This window comes from Tenrec ecaudatus, chromosome 7 (assembly GCF_050624435.1).
Source record: "Tenrec ecaudatus isolate mTenEca1 chromosome 7, mTenEca1.hap1, whole genome shotgun sequence".
In the NCBI taxonomy this organism is placed as follows: domain Eukaryota; kingdom Metazoa; phylum Chordata; class Mammalia; order Afrosoricida; family Tenrecidae; genus Tenrec; species Tenrec ecaudatus.
The window spans coordinates 79,503,782-79,524,074 of record NC_134536.1 but is presented as its reverse complement, the minus strand read 5'-3'; positions in this window follow the sequence as shown (position 1 = coordinate 79,524,074).

Genomic DNA, 20,293 nt, shown 5'->3' with positions numbered 1-20,293 from the left:
ACTCCTCTGTACCAGTTACAGCCTTGGAAACATACAGGGGCAGCAATAATCTGTCCCATAGGTTCAATATGATGAAGGAAGCCTCTTTTATTAGAGTAAATTCTTCTTCTTTCCGTATGTTTCTCTATTTTAACTGTTTTCTTTTCTCCTCAACTAACCTGTCTCTGTGATGACCATTATCCCCCCACGTATACACTCTTAAATGCAATAGACATTATTCATGTCCTTTGTAATGGAATCTCCCTAGGCCACACCGTATTAAATTCATTGGTGGATCTTTGCACAAGGCCTCTTTAAAGCATTGAAGAGCGAAGAAGACACTGGGGAAAATGGAGTGTCTGACACAGCCATGGTATTTTCAATTGTATCAGAGTTGATGATGATGACAAAGGGAAAATTAAAGCATTTGAATTAAGGGGCTGGTGAAAAATATTGAAAGTACCATGGTTTGCCAGAAGAGTAAGTAATTCTGACTTAGAAGAAGTACAGCCGGATTGCTCCTTAGATTAGAAGCTGGGATTGCGAGCCTTTGTCGTTCACATAGTTTGGACGTGCACCAGGAGGGGTCAGTTCCTGCAAGCGGACATTATGCTTGGCAAAGTAGAGGGTCCATGAAAAAGAGGGAAAACCCTCCAGTTGATTGGGATCCACATGACAGCAATTTTCAGGATGGTGCGAGACTGAGCTGTGTGTTGCTCTGATTGACATAATGTCACAATGAGTCAGAGCCAACTCAATGCGCCTCAAAACAAAAGCAACAAGGAGGATAAAGTTTAACATGACTTGGTTATTTACATGTCTTTTGTGTTTAAACTGAAATATTTCACAGCATTAAGATTCCAGCTTTTCTTATAATTGTATTGACTAGACAATACCTATATTAAATGATCAATGTAGCATATCCATTGGTAATCCAATAGTAAAGTATTATATTTCTTATGAACATATAAACATAGGTATAACATGCATGCTTTCATCAACAGATGGAAACAATAGATCTAATAGACAAACATAGATTCCTATTAAATGAACCAATATATTTAGGTTTATAATATAAGAAATACTTTACTATTTACCATTTATTTAAAAAATAATACAGTATAAATAGTTATATGATATATTTTAAATATTTATGTATTATATTATTTGCTACTTATTTTTCATTAAAATGCCACTTCTCTGCTTCTAATTAACTGTAATATATACTTACATTGCAATATATATTGAACACCATGTGTACCTCAAATTTAGGAATCTAGCATTTTTTCCCCCATAAGTATTTCTATGATCTTATGAAAAAGGTTTCACAATGTAGCAAATTTTTCATTCCAGAAAAGCATATGGAACTTAATTAATTTCCATGGGTAGATACAGCCATGTTTTATTGGTTCTGAATGAATAGGATATATAATTACCAAGTGATAAATGACCTTTTGGAAAGCACCAATTAAAGGAAACTTGGTATGGTTAATAAGTCTAACACAAGAGCGCAAATTGAGTGTAAAGAACTCTTTTTCTAGTGATCAAGCACATATAGTTACTGTTTGGGATGATGGTATTAATTCCTAGAATTGATACTGCCTAGATAGCAATTAACTTCTTCACAAATAAACATTATATCAAGATGTTCCTTTCTACTTTTACTAGGGGCTGGTTTAATTAATTTTGCACTTGAATGAAAATACAAAAATGAGTAGCCGTATTTCACGGCTTATGTTAACATTGACTAGAAAGAATTGATGAACAGAACCCCAAATTCAAATGTTAGTTTATGTTCTTCTGACTAATTGCATCTGGGAATAATTAGAGAGTTAGTTTATGAAGTATGTGGGTGCATAGCCAACAGTGTGGCCCTTGACTAGATTTCTATCCTCTTTGGTATGCATCTAAGACAATCCACTTGCTTATTTCTATCTGGCATACTTTAAGGGATTGCAGGAAGAATAATAATAGGAGAAATCCCTGGGAGAAGGAAAACTACTATTGAAATCCTTCTGAGGCAGGAATCACCTCACTAAGCTTGAGAGCAAGAACCAAGAATGGAACAAAAACAAGCCAATGCTTTGGTGGCAATAATGATAGACAATTATCACAAGTCATTCAGCATGTGAGCAGAGCTGAGGACAGTACGTAGCTTCATCCTTCCTGTTTCATGACGTAATCTTTCCACATCCACTGTCAGGCACCTGCATGTGAGGAGAATAGTTTCTTTCTCCTATGTAAAATGCAGCCACTGGCTACTTAATAGTTACTAAAATACTTAAGGAATTTCTACTAATCTGAGGCTATTGCTAATTCAAGTAAACTGCTCTTTTAACCCAAGGGAATAAAGTTAGATATCTGCATTTGAAATCTGAGTTAATACCTGAAAGTCCTCCTACGTGTGTTTGGCTATTGTGTCTGTCAATTTGCATGTAACAAATTTAATAGTAAGTAATAGGATGAGTAAAGCCTGTAGAATATTGTTTGAACTGAATAGATTCAATGACCCCTGACATATTTTTCTCTTCACAAAGTCTAAAAGAAGAAGAGTGACTTCTGTGGATTTGAGGGGTTCGAAGTTTCACTTAGATTTGAAACATATGCAAGGGCTCTAATAGTGAACTTAATAATAGCTCCGAAAATAGATGTTTATTATTATGGGCAAAACCCTGGGAACAGAAGTGTCAGGAAAACTTGGAATAGAGAAAAGGCAAAACTAGACTAATGAGATTCCAGCTTTGTAACTGAAATTTGGTAATTCCATGGCTCACATAATTCAAAGCAAAGATTATGTGCTTTCTATCGCAGACTATTAGTTTAATCAATCGTGGAAATATTTTCCTCTTAAATATTTCAGATTAATCATACATAGTATCATTGCCTATAAACCACCGGACCAGATGAATAGATGCTACAAGTAAAAATAAAGCAGCCAAGCATCGGCGGCGAGGGGGAGAAATGGGCACTCATAGATTCTCTATACTATTGATTGAACAATTTCACTTATGAAAATGATGTCCAGACATCATGAAACTAGGGAAAAATACATACTTAACTACATATATTTGGATTTCACTGTTTTCTAATTATATAAAAAATGAAAACAACCAAATGGTTAAAAAAAAGCAAGTACTGTTTTATACAGAATTTCACATAAAACAAATCCATTGCTGTTGATTCCCACACATAGAAACTTTATAGGAAAGAATAGAATGCATTTTGAAGGCTCTAGTCTTTAGGGAAACAGGCTGTCACTTCTTTCTCCAGTAGAGTTGCTGGTGGGTTTGAACCTCCTACCTTTGGTTAACAGCCAAGCATGACCAGGATACCTTAAGAAATGATATACGGATACAAATTTCAAACAGCATACCTAGATACCTGTGTTAGGCTAGGCTGTCGAGAAGAACAAATTCAGTGGCACTCATATGTGTACAGGAAAGAGCTTTGTATTAAAAACTAGTTTTATATCAAGAAGGCATCCCAGCCCAAGCAAACTCAAGTCTCCAAAAGCCTAATGCAAGATGGGGCCCTCTTCAGACTCCCATAGCTGTGGGCTGATGGTGCAGAAAGGTGAGGTAGGAGGCAGGCAGCTCACAGGCTGGTGGTTGGAGGCACTGTAGGGCATCATCAACTCACAGGGTCCCGTGGTCCACACGAGGCTGCCCATGGAGGCAAACAGAATCACAGCTGACAGGAAGATGGTTATCAAAGGGCTATGTCACCAACGAGGTGCCATCAGGCTGTGATTCAATTGACAGGCTGGGCTCTAGCCCTACTCTTAACTATAAGTGTTTGCTTGACATAATTCCTAACCCATCACAATACCTTTAAATGCCAAAATGGACTCACCGGAAACAATGAAATATTCAAAAGTTTGAGAGAAACAAATGCTTGCCGTTTATTATACACGGTGTAGGTTAATAGTATGAAATGTCACAGTTTCTACATTAGGTTGCGTTACTTCCTTTTCAGTGACATCATTTCCGTGATACAGGCAATATATTAGCAAATGATTCTCGTTATTGAGAATTTAAGGTTTTTTACCTTTATTGTATGTGCATTTTATAGAAATGACCATAAAATTAATATCACTATAATTTTGTTTGTTCCTAAGTACTTAATGAACAGAATTCTCTTTTCTTTCCATGGAAGCTTCACTTCCATTAACATACGGTTGTGTACTGGTTACCAGTTAGGCTGCAGTCCACAGGACAGGCAGTTCAAAACCAGCAGCAGCTCCACGGGAGGAAGAGTGGACCTTCTACTCCTGAAAGAGCCACAGCCTCAGAAGCCCACAGGAGAGTCAGTCTGAGTCAGCATGAACATTATAGCAATGAGTTTGGTTTTCTTATTTTATTTTTAATTCTTGTACTTTTATTAGAGATATATCTATGAGTGAGATTAGAAGGTCAACGAATGAGTTTGAGAACACTTGTCTCAATATTGTCCTCAGACAACAGAAAATGCTGGTTAGTCTTGCAATGAAGCTGCTTTAAGATACTGACTTCCAATGGGTGGTGTGTGAGGCTGCTGAGCATGCTGAAGTTGTCTTCAGGAATTTGATGTATGACCATGTTAGGAAAAGTAATTTATTTCTCTTTAATGCAAAGTGATAGTGAAATTTCATTTATAATAATGTTACAATTCCTGAACATTTATTAAATATAAATATTGCTGAGATATAGCACACAGGATGAAGCTGACATGGGACTCTCTGAAGATGGGAAATACTGGATCAAGAGCATGATTTGTCTCATTGAATGATTTAGCCAATTAAACAGATGAAAGGAGGCAGGAGTGAATGTAATAAGACCATTTCCTGAGTATTTTGATAGAGGGATAAAATAGCTTTGTTCCCCTTGTAACTTTACTTTTTTAATTTGCCAAAAGATATCTATTGTTCCTTGAGTTTGACATGTGATATTGTGGATGTGTCACAGTAAAGGCTAGCTCTCGATCGGTGATCTTTTCCAGATGACTGGCCAGGGCTCCCCGGGGTTCCGACACAGCTTGCATCAGGGAGCGGAGAGGCCACATATTCCTACCGCTCATCTGATGAACACCCCACAGGCTGATGAGTACTTTCCTTCTCCATGGGCACATTGTCCAGCGCTGTTTTGATTCCTGTATCAAGGCAATTCTCAAGATACGTAATAGCTATCATTCCAGAGTTCAACTCATACAGGCAAAATTAAACTCCTTCTAATCCAAGAGCCAATTTCAGTAATTAAACACTTATCCTACTGTACTTGAAAATTCTTAAAAAACCCTTTAAAATTAAGAAAACTATTTTATGCTTAATTAAATGCTCTGAGGCTCATGCAGATAAAGAAAGTAATAAAAACTGAGAGAAGCTTAGGCAAATATTTGTGTTCAACTTTGCACCTTCATATCGAAAGCTCCATAAACAAAGAGTAATGGTATCAGTCGTTTAAAAGGTAGACTTCAAACTGTCCAGATCATTAGAAACTATATCTTATACTCTCTCAGAATAGATCGTCACATTTTATGGTTGAAAACATTAAGGCCTTGAGTATGTTCATGTATTGAACTCTAGGTAGGGATTCAAAGGATGGTCTTTTGTCTCTTCTGGACCTTTGGGATGAGGCCAAGTGTAAGCACACGGCCTCCCAATGCCCTGTGTCAGTTTTCCTTCTCCGGCATCAAGCCCTGGATGCGCACAGCTTTGGTAAGGGCTGCCGAGGCATGACGATGGTTCACAGCACAGGAAAAAGCCTAGCGTGTGCTGCATCTCCTCAGGTGGCTTTTAATGAAATGATGGCGTCTGCAGCAGGGAGGGTTGCAGTCCAAGGTTCCCACAGGTAGAGATTATTTGTAATCTGATGTTTTACACAAAATCTTCATGGTAATAAGAACAGCGTATCTCTTTAGTGATCATTCTCTCACTTTCAGCTCTTCTTCACCATTTTGGGAATACTATGCTTGTTAACAAGAGCAAAGCAAACCTATGGCATTGAACATAACTTCTGCTCTTCAGTATAGTTTATGGGAATATAACTATTTCCATCTGGTTTCTCAGTCCATATATCAGGAAAAAATTCATATCATTTTATCATTCTGGTTATTTAATAAATTTTATAATAATTGCTCTTATAGTAAATAAAATATGGTTTCATTCTTACATAAGTACTTAAATTTCACTCAATAATAGAAGTTTTGTTGGTGTGTGAACAATAAGAAATATATATTCCATATTAAATTTTTTCAACAAAGCAGTTTTGAATCATACATTTTCTTGGAATATAATGTATTTTGTATCATAAATTCATATAGTAGAAATAGGGGAGTTTAGTGAAAGAATAAAGCATGATTAGCATCTCTCTCTGTGTGACAGAAGAATTATTTTAAATATAGAAATGTTGTTGTCATCAATTTGTACAATCTTTTAAGCTCCACCCCACTCCACCCCATGCTACTGGTTTCTTCAAAGGAATGAAATGCTTTATCTTCTTGACAGAACAAATTGACTGGAAAATTACATAAACCCATCAGCAGATGTTCTTTCTCACTTTGTTTGAGTATTTACAATGCTGTACAGTGTTTCCAAGCCTCATGCAGAGCGGTTGGGGATCGCTGTGTATGCAAAGCCTATCTAAGCAGTCCGGGTGACCAGCTATTGGAATGAGTAGTCAGAGCAGCTTGGACAAGAAACCCTAACACTATTACCTATTTGTTTTTAATTGCTATGTGTCAAAAGATTCAAGCTATTTAAATCGGTCCTGCAAACACTGTTTTCCTACCCAAATGAAATTGCAAGTTCAAATTGTTATAAATGTGTTTCCCACAGTTATTGGGACGCCAAGTTGCAGCAAACTGCAGGAAAATGGAACCAATTTTGACTTCTAATTTCTTGCATTGAATCTCGAGCTATGTGGCATGCTGATCTGTGCAAATCAGATGGCATCTTCAAAATTATAATGCACACCATCGAGTTCAGCATCTGTAGAGCCATTAGAATGGCCATCTATCTCTCTATGAGCTGTGTCCTGCAACTTGCTGTCACTTAATGCCGAAGACCACCCCTCTACATTGCCTCTCTAACAGGGTGAGCTTATCATTGTATTCCATCTCTTTATTTTTTTCAGGTGTTGGAAAACCACCTTTGCCATGCAGGTGAAAATAAGATAAAGTAATGCAAGTGACAATTTAATGAAAGGTTATCTAGCTGTTCAATAGATTATCTATAAACAAGATACCAAGGCAGATGTTTACAGCCCCCAAACACTGTAGATTCTTAGCAAGTTCGTAGAGTGAATTGGTATTTTCAGTTAAAGACTTCGTTTTTAGAGGAGAAGGAAAAAGAGTAACTCTAGCAGTGGGAAAAGTGGTTTAACAAAAATACTTGAAATTATAGTAAGTCAAAAAAAGAAAATTCAAGATTATATTGCTGTAAATGGAAATCTCATTGCCATAGTAACATAATTCATAGATAAACAACTGTTCCATAGATGAATTTTTATATTATTTGCTGGGTTTCCACTGAAGTGAAGAGCATGAATCATAAAAAGGTTTACTTCTTCAATATGTCCCATAAAAGAAAATGATCAATCATCATTTATTAGATCAACTAAAAGAAATGTTCTGATAACAAATTAATTTTTGAGACTGTTTCCTAAATATTTTATTTTGCTCTCAGTACGAAAAAAAGTGTATTTCTTTACTTTTAATCTACTAAAGAAGTTTAATTTGAAATTTAATACATCCACAAAATAAATTTATAGTGAAAGGTGCTTTCATCAGTAAATTTTCTACCAAAAATTTAAGAAAAAATAACAATCCACTCAAACACTTTAGAATAACAGAAAACAAACAAAAAATATATATATTTAAGGTACAATAGTTCATATACTAAAATTTATGATACAGTGGACAAACGGCATTGAGGTGTGAGCTGACCTCTTCTGCCATTAGCCTTCCCCCGGCCTGATTCCCAGGAGGTGGACAGCAAACGTGACTGCACCCTCGAGCACCGACCTTCACTACTGCAGCACTCTCTAAATGTCTGCTTCATTCACAGTTGTCACAAAGAACACATACAACTCTCCGAGAATATTCAGTTATGGGGTTTACCAGAGAACAAATGGCTTACAATTCAGGATCAGAAGTAGACAGGGAAGATACCAGGGAAGAAATTGTTAGCAATTCACGATCAAACATCCTCTGAATACCGTCAGTTCCCTGTTCGGGACAGCTTCCTCTGGGCCATGTCCACACGCACACCTCTCGTCATCCCTTAACCTCCACATCTGGTCCGTGGCCCGTTTAGGCAAGTTATACATTTTTTAGCACTGCTGAATTAAAAGTGTTCAGAGCCATCCTGTTCCACAAGGAAGTTTTCTTCTCAAGGTGATCGTTTGAGCTCCATGAGTCAGCAAACTGTGTTGCAGCAAACTCCCAAAGACAACTTACTCCATGCCAGCCAGTCCCCTGCCTAAAAAGAGAAATGTTCTTGCTTCATAATCTGGAAGCCCACCACGCCATCTCCTGTTCTGCTGTGGCTGCTTCTCGGTCACTGCTCTCACAGTCTCCCATCAATTCACAGCAGCCCCCCCCCCCACACACACACCCATCAAGGAGATTCAGTAGAGGGATCTCATCAGACTTCCTTCTTGATGGTTATGAGATTCCCTTGTTCTGCCTTGGGGATAGCTCCTGTTAAGTCCATTGAGATTGGCAAAACTGACCAATCCTTTCCTTGGAGTTTCCATCACCACAAACTGACAATTACATTTACATAATTACAATGACAAATACTAATTTACATAAATAGTAAGCTATCCAGTCTCCTTGGTGAACTACCAACACCTCATATTTACATTGTCCCACTCAGTCATTTGATGGAGTTACAAAGACTATGACTCAAGAGTACATACTAAATAACTCACTATGCTGTAGACAGTATGGTAAAAATAAATTATAGATTTGTCTTCAAAGATATAGAAATAGAAATCCCACACAAAGCACCAATTAACATAATTGATATGGATTGAATTTTAACTTCCTAAAATATCTGTTGAAGTGTCAACACTGTACCTATGAATGTGACCGAATCTGGAAAGAAAGCTTTCACTCATTAAAAGTTCAACACGGTTATACTGGAGCAATATAGATACACACCCTACATGGCTGGTGTCTTACATGAGAACAGATACAGAAGTTATACACACGAGGGCTAATAACATATGAAAAGCTAAGGGCAGAAAAAAACAAATAAAACAAGTGATGTTTCATCTCTCAAAATCTTTAAAAGGTATAAACACAGCTGTTAACCATCATTCAAAAATATAGACTCCAGGACTAAGAGACAAAATTCATGTATATTTGTAGTTTAAATGATCAGAATTATGCTCTAAAGAAAGAGTTAAACCTGAATTCAAAGTACTCAGATTCCATTGCGTCCTTTTCCCACTGCCAACCTTCCCATCAGTGAGAGGATGAGGGTCCTGGTTCCTGGTCCAGCAGGTGAAATGGAAAAGAAGTTAGGAGACATGAACAATAAGGGATCATCTGAAGCCGTGGGTCTCAGCTAATGTGAATTTTTTCCTATAGGCAAAAAAGCTTACGATAGGTTTAAGCGATTGCGTCTCAACACCAGTTTGTCAGTGCTCCAAGACTGGAGGTTTGAAGAAAATTCAACAAAGCAAAATTTATTTGTGAAAATTTCCTTGTATCCAGAATTTCAGTAACAAAATGTCCCAGACATTTCTTTTGATGTTTTTTGACTTATATCATGTTTCTCACATGGTAATTCAACTTCTATGTGTCGGTTTGTTTCTGGGTCACTTCTCCCCTTTTATAAAACCCCATTGAGAGGAGACTAGAACCCCTCCTATGCTGCTTTCACTACAATGAATTTAACTGATAACAAAAGAAAACTCTTATTTCCAAACAAGGTCAAATTCATCAGGAAAGAGGTTAGAACTTTAGCAGATCTTTTTTAGGGTTATAATTCAATCCTCAACAGACAATTATAATAAAAAGAACAATTTGAGGAAAATACAATTTTACAATTGACATAATGTTATTGGATTTTTATTATGGGGAAAAATGTCAACTGGAAAAAAAATCTCCTCTTTGATTTTTGCTTCAATTCCCAGAGTGGCAAAGATTTTCTTGAAATGTCTTTTTTATTTTTTTTAATTTCCAAAGAACAAATGTTCTTAAAAATACAAAGTAATGATCTTTTTAATTTATTTTCATATGCCATAGCATTCAAAACAAGCAAATTCGGTGAGGTCAATAACTCTGTAATTGAATTATATATTAAATTGCTGTTTTACATACATTAAAAATAGTTTAGTGGATTCTGGGAACAGTCTGCTCTAATTATTATATTAGTTCTAGCCTATGTTTTCTCAGTTCAATAGTCAAAGCCTTTGAGATTCACAACAACATTACAATGTCTTTAGATTAGTGGCTAAACTATTGCCTAATTGTATAATTCCTTTGCTTTTTTTGTTAAGCACAGTATCAGTAAATTAAATATACGATACCAAACCATACCGCTGTTATTGAGTCAATGCTGACTTCCAGTGACCCCTGCAGGTTTCTGACAGTGTAACTGTTCATTGGCATAGAAAGCCCGTCTTTCTATGCGGAGCTGCTGGTGGCTTGGCACTGCTTATCATGAGACTCACAGACCAACACGCAAGCACTGCACCACCAGGGCTGTAAAAGGACATCTGTTTTAGTTGTATCCTTTTTTTAGATACTAAGAAATTTATGTCATATGAGGACAAATGTCTAACTAATATAAGTACATTAAGCATTCTATTATTACCTGGCACTGCAGGTGTTACACAACTTAGAGATATTTAAAGCAAGTTTGGGTGCTATGAATATTCACATCCTGAAGCATTCTGGAGAATATCATGTAGAAAAGATAAATACAAGCAAGCAAGCAAACACTCTCCTCCAAAACAAAACACCAAAGGCAAAATTTATAAATTATATCATATCAAAAATATGTATAAATCCTCATATTTAGCAATAAATTATTCAATTGCATATACAGGTATTAAATTTTCATTCCATTTTTCAAAAAGTATTTTTAGTTATATTTCACCAGCTAAAATGACTTATAATAACTTAAAAATGTATATACTAATATATCATGAATATGATTGTTTTATTAGATGAACATTTTGTTTAGTGCTTCAAAACCTTAACAATGATAGTGTAAATTGGAGACACATTTATTTTACCCCAAAGGTTGTGTAATAGAAATTTCAGGCAATCAATACACACTATGAGCACAAAATCATCATAAAATAGTTGCATAGTTATGGTAAAAGAAAACATAATATGCCTGACTGTCCATCAAAGGAAAAAATGCATATTAGTCAAATCACCTCTCTCTTAAGGCTGTCTGTATTTTGTGCACTTCAGCAAATGAAGTGTCACTAATTTAGGGCTCCAATTACTCATACTGTGTAACTCTGATGTAGATTGCCTTACATGACTCTGTGACTTGAAATATTTTATCCACCAAATAATTTTCAAATCAACCAACTAGGATGAATACTATCTATTCTGTGGTGTGTATTTTCTGTTTTAATCCACCTCTATTTCCACACTCCAGCATTCATGTTTATTCAGCAGGCCTTGCTTTTGTCTGATCATCAGTACAATTATTTACACATCATTTAAATTTTAATAACTTAAATCATAGGAATTTAAAGAATAATGGGCTTCGCTCAAGGTTAGCAAATATTCTCTTATTAGAAATGTTCACAAGCCTATATGTTAACTCTCCAAAGACCGAAGCCCATTCAATGTTACTAGATATGATATAAAATTATGGAATTGATTGCTTCCTCAGAGGCATAATGAATGCTAAGGTTAGAGATGTGGCTTGAGTTGAATTCTTATAACAACCTGCAGCCAAAATATGAATGGGACTCTGCTCTTTGGAACTATCAGAATAAATAGCTTAGGAGTAAAGTCTTGTGACCTTTGAAAAAAAGGACAATACTCACAACTCACAACATTATATCTACATTCAAGTTTATCCAGCACTTATCCTGTACATACCAAGATTTCTTCTTTGGTTCTCTACTATGTTTGCAGTCATCAATTTGAAAATTAATTTACTGTACCATCTACAGGCTTTCTTCAAACAAAGTCAAAGGAACTCCTGGAAAAGAAACCTAAACCAGATTTCCTTTTCTATTATAGGTTTACTGCCACCATTGTCATTATAAATCACGTTCCAGAGTGACCAGGGTCCAGAAGAAGAGTGTCCAGTCAAAGATACTTTTCAGAAAAATGTGATCTTGGTATATGTGCTCTCTTAACTACTTTGAAAAGTAAACAAGTTACTTATAAATCTTCCACACTTTCAATTTTGCCAAATCTTATCACAATACATATTTTTCTTTTAAAAAGGAAAACACATGAATTGTACTTTCCATAATTTAAAGACTTCATCTTTAAGAGCACACCCAACTGTAATTTTAAATGAAGGCTGAGATACATAACAGACCTCTATAAGAATAAAGACATCATTTGAATTCAAGAACAAATGTCAAAAATCTAGCTATTACATTTTAGAATATATGCAATTTTATGACTAAGCTACATAATTTAAAAATATTTCTGGAAATAAATGAAACTGTGTGTGGTATTGATTTGAAATTTTAAAATCTCCCAAATTAATAAAGAGTTAGCATTGGAAAGAAACGAAGTGGTGTTCAATATGTGTGTGTAGTATATGTCTGCATGTAGGTATGGGGCAACAAATGATGAAAAAACAAAAAATGACAATGATAAAATGCGATGCATGTATTCTGATAAATAGCTATTCAGACAAAATTGTCAGTGGTGCTATAATTCTAGAACACATTGGTGAAACTATTTGAAGGGCCATATTTTTATATTGTCAATTTTCTTCCTTAAGTGAACATTTAGCAGTTTTACTGAAAATTATTCCAATATACTAAATATGAGCTCACAGGTGCATAAATAAATGGACAATGAAAGGTCTTCAACAGATGAATAGGCTTTGGTGATTTTATTCTCTGGGGACATATTTTCTTTCCTGAACATTACTCCTGTAATGCTCATTAATTTGAAAAATGGAAAATCTGGAGAAAATGGATTAATTTATTATAATCTGAAGTCTACATTTTTGTGTTAACAAAGAGATCATATTTTTCTCGTCTCAAATGAAAATTGTATTGAGATCTGCAAGAGTTAGTTTGAAAAGATGAAAGTGTAAATTGCAATATTTTTATTTTAAATGCCTAATTAAATGTATAATGCATAATTATGTTATGCTAATGACTTGAATTTCAAGTATGAATTATTTCTGGAGACCAATCATTATTCATTTTGTCACTATAAGCAGACAATCGTAGAGAAAATTGATTTTTTTCACTAGTTCTCTTTGATAGAATACTTTCTCTTTCTGGATATAGATCATGTATATTTTAAGGCAAATTAATACTAATATGTAGACAGTGGACTTTATATTTGATCTGAGAAAAATATTTTTTAAGGTTCGGGTTTTAAATACACATACACTTGTGTTTTACATATCTAGTGGCCTTTAACTTAGGAAATAAAATGTAAAAATTAGAAAATATTGATTTTAAGATAGTAAATGTCAGGTCACTAAGAATTTCTCATTTTTATTTTTTGGGCAATACATTTTCCCAAAAAAAATCTTTACTGTGACTCCATAATCTTCAGTCATGAAGCCAAGCTAAAGCTTAGACTTCACACAAAATTATTTTCATTTGTTTTACGCCTCATGTTCCAGTATTTCAGACAAGTGCAGAAGAATCTAAAGATTAAAACAACCACCAAAATAATCCATTAGTGACATCATCTCCCCTGTTTAACATAACCAGCACTCAATATCATAATTTCTTGTGGTTCTTATAGAATATATGAGTATTACTCTTATTACTGGAATTATAAATAATGCCTCATAGAATACACATATGCACTCACTTCCATCCTATAGGTCTGAATAGATTTGTCTTGGGTTACAGGGCTGTAAATCATTATGAAAGCAGAAAGCTTCATCTCTTGTGCTCAGGGATATTGGTGGGTTTGAACTCCTAATTTTTAAGTTAGAAGCCCAACTTGTAATGCACTATGGCACCAGGACTCCTAAGACCATCCTATGCAGGTTTTGTAATGTTCCTGGTAGATATTTCCAAATTGCATTGCAGACAATTATACCAACACGTAAGTATTCAATCGATGGCATCAAAAGACGGAAAGACCTTGATCTTGACAAGATAGATGGACAATGGACTCAACATAAGAATGATTGTGAGGATGAGGCAGGGCCAGGCAGTGTTTCTTTCTTTTCTCTTTTTAAATTATTTTATTGGGACCTTGTAAAGCCCCCCAATCCATACACACCTCCATTGTGTCAAGCACATTTGTACATTTGTTGACCTCATCATTCTCAAAGCGTTTTCTTTCAACTTGAACCCTTGGCATCAGCTCCTCATTTTTTCCCCTCTATCCCCACCCTTCCTCCTCCATGAACCCTTGATAATTTATAATTTTTTCATGTTTTACACTGACCGATGTATCCCTTAACAAACTTTTCTGTTGTCCATTCCCCTGGGAAGGGATTATATATAGATCACTGTGATCAGTTCCCATTTTCTCCCCACACTTTCTCCTTCCCCTCCTGCTATTGCTACTCTCATTATTGGCCCTGAGGGCTTTATCTGTCCTGGATTCCCTGTGTTCCAAGCTCTTATCTGTACCCATGTACATGCTCTGGTCTTGCAGATTTATAAAGTAATAGAATTGGGGTCATGATAGTGGGGAGGAGGAAGCATTAAAGAATTAGAGGAAAGTTGTAGGTTTCATCAGTGCTATACTGAATACTCAATGGCTCATCACATCCTTGTGACCCATCTGTAAGGGGATGTTCAATTGTCTACAGATGGGCCTTAGGTCTTCACTCCATACTCACCCTCATTCCCAATGATATGAGTTTTTTATTCTGGGTCATTGATGTCTGATACCTGATCCTACCAACACCTCATGACCACACAGGCTGGTGTGTTTCCTTCATTTGGACTTCATTGCTTCTCAGCAAGATGGTTGCTTCTTTATCTTCAAGCCTTTAAGAATCCAGACACTATATGTTTTGCTAGCCAAGCACCATCAGCTTTCTTCACCACATTTGCTTATGCACCCATTTTGTCTTCAGTGATCTTGTCGGGAAGGTGAGCATCATGGAATGCCAAGTTATTAGAACAAAGTGTTCTTACGTTGAAGGAGTACTGGAGTAGAGGCCCAATGACCATCTGCTACCTTAATACTAAACCTATAAATATATGTACATAGATATATTTCCCTATTGTTATATAAAAATATATTTGCATATGTACATGCCTGTATTTAGACCTTTATAAATGCCCTTTACCTCCTAGTTCTTTCCTCTATTTCCTTTTACTTTCCTTTTGTCCCATTATCATGTTCGGGCTTCATTCAGGTTTCAGTAATTCCTCTCAGTTACATTGACCTTGTTTCAACCCTACCAGGTATCCTATGCCCTCCTTGCCATGGATTTTAGATAACTTGTTGTTCCCTTGTGCCTGGGTTTGTTAACACCTGCTTCCTTTGCCCTGCATTCCACTCTCCCATGTCACCTTGAAACTGTTGGTCCCATTGTTTTGTCCTCTGGATTGATTATTCTGCCTATCTTATCTAGATAGATATATAATAAGCAGAGACAATACTAAGCACAAAAACAAGACAGGGCAAAACAAAGCAACAAAAGAACACACACACACAAACAGTAACAAACAACAACAAAAAAAACAACCCAATGACAAGAAGGAGAAAAGCCTATAAATTGTTCCTGGTCTGTTTGTTGACCTCTAGGAATGTTTTCTTGTCATGTCTGATGGGGTGCCACACCCTGGCCCCAAAGTCTATTTTTGATATTACCTGGGGACTTCATTGCTTTGTTCCCCTTGCTACTCGGTTGAGCATCCTGGTGTGGTGGGTTCAAATCAGGCACAATTCCTGCACTGTGCCTCCAGTGTTGTCCCTTGTAGTGCTATGGGTCAGTGAGGGACATCATGTCTCATGGCGGGCTGGCCCTAGGGTCCTCTGTGCATTGGCTGCTCTGAACCGGAATATCGTCCTCGTGGCTTGGTGGGCCAGGATGTGTTTCTGTAGCTCTTCTTCCCTCTTTATTGCTCCTGCTCTGATCAGACGAGTCCCTCGCCCAGAGGCAGTGTTTCTCAACCTCTCGGTAGTGGCCCCTTTGGGAGTCGAATGACCCTTTCACAGGGATTTCCAGAATCACAACAGTTGCAAAATTACAGTTAGGAAATAGCAACAAAAATAGTTTTATGGTTGGGGGGGGGGTCACCACAACATGAGGAAATGTACAAAAGAGTCTTGGCACTAGGAAGCTTAAGAATTACTGCCCTGAGCTGCAGGTGAGTGTTGACCTCTGAAGTGAATTTGAGTTTTTCCTTGTCTGGGAAGACTCGTACGTCTCCTTCTATCTTGATAAGTATTTTGGCAGGATAGAGTATCCTTAGGTTTTGTATTTCCCATTGATGTGTGGCCTTTATCTCCTCTATCATGTCATACTTTTACTGAATTGTTTCCCTCATATCCTGTATGTGTCCAAGATGCATTCTGAATATTTCTTTCTGGGCAGAGCAATGCCTGCTTCTTTTATGCATGACATTAGGTTCAGGACTTCTTCTGACATTGTTTTTTGTTTCTCTTGCTTATTCGTTGAAGTTTTAGGGACTGATTGCTGTGTGTGTTGTGTTGTTTTTGAGGAGCCAGGTGCCATTTTCCATAGATTTGAGGAGCTCGGGCTCTCTCTTTGGGCGACTCGTAGGAATGCTTCTTTGCACTGCCTGCACTAGTTGCGCTGTGGAGTCTGATTACCACTTTATCTTCCTATGGTTTCACTCATTCCCTAGCCAACCAGTATTCTGTTTTTTGGAGGATAAGTTGTACCATTCTCTCTGGGGACACTAGTTGGGTGGTTGTGGAACTGTGAGGATGGTGTTAGACTGGATGATCTCACAGGAAGCCATTGTAATGTGGTGCACAGCGGCTTGTAATGCCTCAGAGGATGTTCATGGGTGACTGCTGCAACAGCAATGCCACAGAAGTAGGTAGGTGTGTCCGCTTTGGTGTAGAGCACTGCAGATGGTGGGTGGAATGGTCCTCATCATCTAGATAGGTGCAATGGTGGAGCGGTGGTTCCCACAGCATCATGAAGTTCTGGAGAGTGTTGGAAGAGCTGCTTTAGGCTGTGTGAGACATTACAGTAGGTAGGAGGATGTACTCTCAGCCACGTGGGACTATGGAGGCCAGACAGGGTTTCCCCCCTGTTTATTGCCGTGGAAGGTGGCCAATGGTTCCTTCAGCCAAGTGGAGCTCCCTGAGGAGCAGTTGGGAGTTTCTGCAGCCACTTAAAGGGCTTTGGAAGGTAGGTGTGAGTTCCCTGTGGCGGAAAGCTGGCGGGATTTCCCAGCTGCATGCCGTGCTGCAGACACGGGAACTCCCTCAGCTGAGTGGAGGGCTTGTACAATTGCCCTAGGTGAAGGGTAGTGGCCAGCAGGCCAACAGTGGCCACGAGTCATGTGAAAGGAAAGAGAAGAGAAAAGGAAAAATAAAACTGAACTGGCTGAGACTGTGGGAGGGGCGGGGGGAAGAGAGAAACAAAATATAGCTGAACCCCAATCGCCTGACCATGGAGCTGGAGAGGTTTAAACCCTGCCCAGAGGTGGCTGCGCTGAAGTAAAGCTCTTGGGCTGGCCAATGGCACCCAGCTCTGGTTGAGACTGTGGTGGGGCTAAGGTTAAGACTTAGATGGCCTCCACAGTGAAAAGGCAAAAGCCCACAGTTCCTCAGAACCTAGTGGATTGCTGTCTACTTATCTTTATGATGCTCCTCCTGTGACCCAGAGTGTGGACTTTCCATTTTTGTTGCTCTCCTGTGCTGATTTCTGCAGAGTCCCTCTTGTATGCATACTTGCCAGACGTTTTCCAGTGTTTCTTTTTTCTCTACATTGGGCTTCTGTACATCAAAACTGACTTGATGACACACAACAACAATTATAGCAGCAAGTAGTGTACTATTTCATATTTCACCATAGTCACATATATAAGAATGGTTAGAAATCAGCATAAACTTCACAAAATTAAAGAGAAAGCCACTTCTTTTTTTTTAAATTTATTTATTTATTTATTTATTTTTACATTTTATTAGGGGCTCATACAACTCTTATCACAATCCATACATATACATATACATACATCAATTGTATAAAGCACATCCGTACATTCTTTGCCCTAATCATTTTCTTTCTTTTTTTTTTAATCTTTTTATTGGGGCTCTTCAGGCTCTTATCACAATCTGTGCATACATCAAATGAGCAAAGCACCCTTATACATTCCTTGCACTCGTCACTCTCGTAATTCACCTTCCACTTGTGTTCCTGGAATCAGCTCGGTTTCCCTTTTTTTCCCCCATCCCCCTCCCTCCCCGATCCCACCCCTGGTCCCTTGATAGTTTATAAATAATTATTATATCTTATCTTACACTCCCCGGCATCTCCCCTCACCCGCCTCCCCCTTGACAATCTCCCAGAGAGGAGGTTACACATAGATCTCCGAGATCGGTTCTCCCTTTCTACATGCCCTTCCCTCCTGGTGTCGCCTCTCCCACCGCTGGTGTTGAAGGGTTCGTCTGTCCTAGATTCCCTGTGCCTCCAGATCCCCACTGCACCGCTGTACATCCTCTGGTACAACCAGGTCCGCAAGGCAAGGTAGGCTTGGGGTCATGATGATTGGGAGGGGAGGAAGCGTTCAGGAACTAGAGGAAGGTTTTGAGTTTCATTGTTGTTACACTGAACCCTGTGTGGCCCATCTCCTCCTCACTACCCCTCTGGAAGGGGTGTTTAGCTCTCTACAGGTGGGCATTGGGTCCCCATCATGCACTCCCCCTCTTTCACGGTGATGTGATTCTCACCACCACCCCACCTTTGATGTTGGAGACCTGGTCTCCTCTGTCCTTCATGGTCACCTAGGTTGGTGTGCTGCTTCCGTGTGGGCTTGGTTGCTTCTGGGCTAGATGGCCGCTTGTTTGCTTTCAAGCCTTTAAGTCCCCAGACGCTATATCTCTCAGTAGCCGGGCACCATCAGCCTTCTTCACCACACTTGCGTATGCACACTTTCGTCTTCAGCCATTATGTGAGGAAGGTGATCACACAATGATTGTTTTTGTTCCTTTGTATCTGCTACATGGTCCATTCAACACCTTGTGTTCGCTTAGGCCGTGTGCTTCTTCTCTGTGGGCTTTGTTGCTTCTGAGCTAGATGGCCGCTTATTTGCCTTCAAGCCTTTAAGACCCCAGACGCTATATCTTTTTTGATAGCCGGGCACCATCAGCTTTCTTCACCACATTTGCTTACACACACAGCTGTCTTCAGTGATCATGTCGGGAAGATGGGTATCCTGCAATGGCTGCTTAGCAGGGCGAGGTGCTATTGTATTGGGGGATTATGCATGAGGAGGCCCAATGTCCATCTGCTACCCTACTACTGAACCTATAAATATATGCATATAAATCTATTGCCCCCATAAACATAAATATATTTACATATGTACATGTCTGTATTTAGGCTTCTCTGTATGCACTTTGCCTCCTACTCCTTTCCTCTATTTCCTTTCGCTTTCCTCCCGACCCATTACCATGTTTGGCCTTCATTCTGGATTCAGTAGTTCCTCTCAGTTACCTTGCTCTTGGTCACTCCCTTCCAGTCCTCCCCTCCCCTCCCTCCTCTGGTTTAGAACCATTCGCTGTTCCCTTGTTTCTGTGTTGGGCGACACCTCCTCCCTTCCCCTACCTCCCATGCTCTCATGTCCCTCCAGGACCGTTGGTCCTGTTGTTTTCTTCTCTCATTATTTGTCCAGCCTATCTTGTCTAGGTGGACCTGCTGACATAGTAATATGTGCATACAAATGGATATGACTTTGACTGCACCCAAGTGGCCCATAAGAACATGGCTTTGACAGAAGCAACATCGACACGCTGATAAGCAGAAAAGCCACTAACATACCAAATTTACAAGGTAAAAAACAAAACAAATTTAAAAAGACTAAGCAAAAAGATAGCAAATATTAAAAGAAAAATTGCTAGTAGTTCAAGGTCCTTTCGTTGGCCTGTAGACCATCCTTTGTACTCCCTCGGGCTCCCTCTGCTCTGCTTCCTCCGCTGCTCCATTGCTCGCCCCCAGTGTTTTCCTCAGTGTGGCGGGGTCAGCTCAGTCGCC